The sequence below is a fragment of the Pezoporus wallicus genome, unplaced genomic scaffold (assembly GCF_028554395.1).
Source record: "Pezoporus wallicus isolate ANWC-B61680 ecotype Strahan unplaced genomic scaffold, APGP_CSIRO_Pwel_v1 contig_14818, whole genome shotgun sequence".
Classification (NCBI taxonomy): domain Eukaryota; kingdom Metazoa; phylum Chordata; class Aves; order Psittaciformes; family Psittacidae; genus Pezoporus; species Pezoporus wallicus.
This window is the reverse complement of record NW_026641342.1, coordinates 1,003-6,258: the sequence shown is the minus strand read 5'-3', so window position 1 is coordinate 6,258 and position 5,256 is coordinate 1,003. Positions and strand designations below refer to the sequence as shown.

At 63.8% G+C, this 5,256-nt stretch overlaps 1 non-coding gene across 1 annotated transcript; it reads right to left on the bottom strand.

The window, feature by feature from the left end:
* Positions 1-1,878: 1,878 nt before the first annotated feature.
* On the bottom strand, positions 1,879-1,952 carry TRNAN-GUU (transfer RNA asparagine (anticodon GUU)). Its single transcript has one exon. It is a non-coding gene; the product is annotated as a tRNA-Asn (tRNA).
* Between the last annotated feature and the right edge of the window lie 3,304 nt (positions 1,953-5,256).

Here is a 5,256-nt window from a genome sequence, read left to right as displayed (position 1 = left end):
AACAGCTGGGTGTACACATAGGGGCAACAGCTGGATGTGCACATGGGGCAACAGCTGGGTGCGCATATAAGGGCAACAGCTGGGTGTGCACATAGGGGCAACAGCCGGATGGGCACGCAAGGATCATGCAGGCACTGGATGTGCTTACAGGGGCATGGCACAGCTGGATACACCTAAAGGTGCAGGGCACAGCTGGATGGGCATGCAAGGGCAACAGCTGGATGGGCATGCAGGGGGGTGATACAGCTGGATGGGAGTTCAAGGGTCATGCAACAGCTGGATGTACATCCAAGGACAACAGTTGCATGTACATGCAGAGGCATGCAGCTGTTGGATGTGCATTCAAGGTCGTGGCACAGCTGGATGTGCCCATGGGGGTATGGCACAGCTGGATGAGCATTGTGAAGGTGGCCTGTGGTTGTGACCAGCACATCACAGGGTGGTGCTGGGGGGGTTCCCGAGGCTAGAGCACCCCCGTCCCTGTCCCCCATATGCCTGGGGCAAAGCTGGGATCGCTGCAGGGTGTCCTGGTGGCATCTCCCACCAGCTCAGCCCTACGCAGCCCTGGCACCTTCTGCTGGGCACTGGGAAAAGTTGGCCAAACCCAGCTGAATTGAGCCAGGAACTTGAGGAAACCCATCCTGCACCGCACCACCACACTGAGCCCTGGTGTGTGTCCAGCCCTGCACACCCACCACCCACTTCTGCACCTCTGGCACACCCCCTGTGCAGCCAGGGCCAGTGGGGCTCCTCTGAGGGAGCAAAACCCCTCTTTGGACAGTGCTGGCTCTGTGAAGTGACCCTGAAGCAGGGAATCCTGGCACATCCCGGGGAGGGGAAGGAGCCTGGCAAGCGGCTGCGGGGGTATTTTGTACTCCAAGATCAATGGAAAGGGGGATTTGCGCTCTGTGGAGGATTGGATTTCCTTCCCTATCCCCACTCGGCAGCTCTCTCCCCTCTCCGGGAGGAAGACCGGATTAAACGTTTAATTTATGGGAGTGATGTTGTGCCAAAGGGAAAGAGATCCATGTGTCTGGAAACGCGCCCGAATGCACAACAGAGGAGGCTGCCTGGTTCCAATGAGCATCGCAGCCCGTGCAGGGGCCGTTTATCCACGCCGGGACCGAGCCCGGAGGCACAACCCGTCCTGTGGCACTTGTATTCCATTGTCAAAGGTTTCCAGCAGGGATGAAGCCGGAGGCCGCGTTTGGGCTGTGGGGAGAAGGAGCAGCAGATCCTGATGGGGACCCAGAGCCTGGTCCCTCACAGCCCTGACAGTGGGGATGTGATCCGATCCCATCTTATCTCTTCCCTTCCCCAGCAGGCTCATGTTCTTGGATCGGGAAGGCAGCAGCAATCCCTGGCCCGGAGAGGCCCAGTGCTGCCTCTGCTGCAGGAGCAACTTGGAACAACAGGGATCTTGCTGGCATGGCTTTATTCCCTGGATTAAACCACTAAGTTCATGATTTCTGGTATGAAAATCAAATCAGGGCAAGCAGGGAACAAAAATAAACGTTACAAGACTTTGGAAGAGAGGGGGAGTTCAGCACTGCAGCTTCTGGACCTTTTTCAGCTTATTTTTAAGGCAAAACACAGAGTCCGGGTTGAAACAGGCTCCCAAATCTGCTCCGGTTTTGATGTCCCAACATCTCCTTCTGCTGATGGGCGGTGCTGGGATGCAGAGGGACGGCAGGCTGAGCAGCAGTGGCTTTGCTCGCACCAGCGGGCTGGTTTCCTTCCTCGAAGGAAGCCATGAGCACAGCGGGACCACCGGGGCCACATCCTGCCGGTGCCCGCGACCGGGCACCGCTGCTACTCCGTGTCCGTTCTTGGACCGGCCCGGTAAAAAGGGGGTAGAGGAAAAAAAAGAGGTGGCCTCGTCCCTGGGTGGGCTCGAACCACCAACCTTTCGGTTAACAGCCGAACGCGCTAACCGATTGCGCCACAGAGACCGCGCTGCGAAGCCCTTCCGCGACCGCTGTACTCAACCCCACCGCCACCGGCACCGGCATCGAGAACCGGCCACCGGTACCGGCATCAGGGTAGGGGGGGAATTGATCCCGACCGCAGCTGTGCGGAGCGGGGGAGACACCCGTGGGCGCAGGGCTCCGCAGAGCAGCCGCTACAGCGGGTGTACGGGACCGCCTCGGTCGCACCGAGAGCGGGCAGGACCCCGCGGGAGCGGCGGACACTGTGGCGCTTCCCGCTCCTCCATCCTTTCCTTTTTGTTTTCCCTTCCTTTTTTTTTATCCCCTCTTATTCCCCCCCCCCCCCCGCCCCTTCCCCCTTTTTCCCTCCTTTCCCATTCCTTTTTTTCCCTCTCATTTCCCTCTATTTTTCCTTCCATCCTTTTCCCCCTTCCCCCTTTTCCCCTCCTTTCCCATTCCTCTTTTTTACCCTCTCATTCCCCTCTATTTTTCCTTCCATCCTTTTCCCCCTTCCCCTTTTTCTCTCCTTTCACATTCCCCTGTTTCTTTCTCTCATTTCCATTTTTCCTTCCACCCCTCTTCTCCCTTTTTCCCTCCTTACCCATTCCTCTTTTTTTCCCTCTCATTCCCCTCTATTTTTCCTTCCATCCTTTTTCCCCCTTCCCCCTTTTTCCCTCCTTATCCATTCCCCTGTTTCTTTCTCTCATTCCCCTCTATTTTTCCTTCCATCCCTTTCCCTCCTTCCCTCCGCTTCCCCGCCTGCCGCGGGCCCTACCGAGCACCGGCCCGCACCGGCCCTCTCCCTTAGGATGCTCCCGCGGGACAAAACCGACCCGGGGAGGGGGTGTTGGGTGCTGGGGTGACACCAAACGCGGGGACCGGGGACCGGAGCTGCCGCCGGGGACACCCCCCCCCCAGCTCGACCTTGGGCCCGTTCCAGCGGCTTTTAGGGTGCAAGGACTTGGGGGGGGGCGGTGAAGGGATGGGGGGGGCGGAGCGGCGAAAAAAAAGAAAACGAGCAAGGAAAAAAAAAATAAAAAAAGAAAAAAAAAAAAAAAAAAAAGGCCCCGTCCGCAGCGCGGAGCCGAACCGAGCCGGGAGCGGGGGGGCGGCCGCGGGGCCGCCGCTGCCGCCGCCACCAGGTAGGGACACGGCCCCGGTCCCCCCCCCCACCGCCGCCGCCGCCGGGATCCCCCCCCCTCCCGCTCCCCCCCCCCCCCCCCCCCCCCCCCCGTGTCCTTTTCTCTCCGCGTTCAAGATGGCCGATGGCCGCCGCCGCCCCCCGCTTTGTGCCGCGGCCCCGCCGCTACCCATGATGGGGGCACCGGGACCCCCCCACCCCGCGGCGGGCACCGGTGAGGGGCTGCGGGGACCGGGCGGCCCCGGCTCCTTCCTTTGCCTCCCCCCCCACACACCCAACGCAGGGCCCAAACCGGGAATGGGGGGGGGGGGGGGGAGCATCGGCGGGACCCCCCCCGGGGCGGGCGGAGGGGCCGGGCCGTGTCCCGGGGCGGGCTGTCAGGCGGCCCCGGGGTACAAAGGGCTGCGGGGCACCGGGAGCGCCTCAGCCCCGGTCCCAAACCGTGGGGTCTGTGCGTGTGTTCCGTTCCCCCCCCCCCCGGTAAAGCGGAGCCGCGGCACGGCCGGGCTGCAACCGGGGACCCCCGCGGCCACGCGTGTCCGTGCCCGGCGGGTGTCACGCACCGAGCGGGTCCCGCCGTTGGGCCCCGGTTTTGGGGGGGGGGGGGGGGGGGGGGGGGCGCTGTCGGGGGTCTCCGGTTCACGCTCCGGTGCCTCCCGATCGCGTTCCCGGTGCGGGCAGTGCCGGGTGGGACGGTCCCGGTTCATTTCCCGTGCTCGCCGCCGCCGCCGCCGGTGGGTCCCGCGGGGAGGGGGCGGCCGGTGGGGTCCAAGTTACCGGTGACTTTGGAGCGTCCTTCCCCACCCGTGCCTGGGGGGGGGGGGGCACGGGGCAGAGCCACCGCCCACGGACACAAAAGACCCCGAAAGCCCCGAAACCCTGAGGGGGACCCGCTCCGGTGTCGGGACGGGGCGGCCCCGAGGGCTCCGGTGCTGCGGCCGGTCCCGGTGCCTGGATGGGGGGGGGGGGGGGTGTGTGTGTGTGGAACCGGGGCTTTGTTCACCCCCACGGCAGGAAATCGCGGTTGTTATCGCCCGGTTCATTAGAACCGGTTTGCGCCGGTGGCTCGGGTTTCCCCCCCCCACAACCGCCGAGACCGGGGCGGCCATTGCGGGTACCGGGAGCGGCAAAATCCACCCAAAACGCAGCCGGTGCCCGGTCCCCTGTTGGGGGTTGGTGTGAAGCCGGGCACCGACAGCCCCCCCCCCCCCCCCCCCCCCCAGCATTGGGCTGCCCCAAGGGAGATGAGCCGGGGGGGGGCTGGAGCTTCCCAGACACCCTGTGGGTCATGGGGCCCTCTCTGCAAGGGGACCACAGGGCTTGGCTTGTTCCGTGTCCCTCAGCACAGGGGACCCTGTGGATTCTCTGTCCCGGTCCCCATGGCATCCCATCCCTGAGCATCTCCATCCCGGTCCCCAAGGCATCCCATCCCTGAGCATCTCCATCCTGGTCCCCAAGGCATCCCATCGCTGCAGCATCTCCATCCCGGTCCCTATGGCATCCCATCCCTGAGCATCTCCATCCCGGTCCCCATGGCATCCCATCCCTGCAGCCTCTCCATCCCGGTCCCCATGGCATCCCATCCCTGAGCATCTCCATCCTGGTCCCCATGGCATCCCACCCCTGCAGCATCTCCATCCCGGTCCCTATGGCATCCCATCCCTGAGCCTCTCCATCCCGGTCCCTATGGCATCCCATCCCTGAGCCTCTCCATCCCGGTCCCTATGGCATCCCATCCCTGAGCCTCTCCATCCCGGTCCCCATGGCATCCCATCCCTGCAGCATCTCCATCCCGGTCCCCATGGCATCCCATCCCTGAGCCTCTCCATCCCGGTACCCATGGCATCCCATCCCTGCAGCCTCTCCATCCCGGTCCCCATGGCATCCCATCCCTGCAGCCTCTCCATCCCGGTCCCCATGGCATCCCATCCCTGTAGCATCTCCATCCCGGTCCCTATGGCATCCCATCCCTGTAGCATCTCCATCCCGGTCCCTATGGCATCCCATCCCTGAGCCTCTCCATCCCGGTCCCCATGGCATCCCATCCCTGCAGCATCTCCATCTCGGTCCCCATGGCATCCCATCCCTGTAGCATCTCCATCCCAGTCCCCATGGCATCCCACCCCTGCAGCATCTCCATCCCGGTCCCTATGGCATCCCATCCCTGAGCCTCTCCATCCCGGTCCC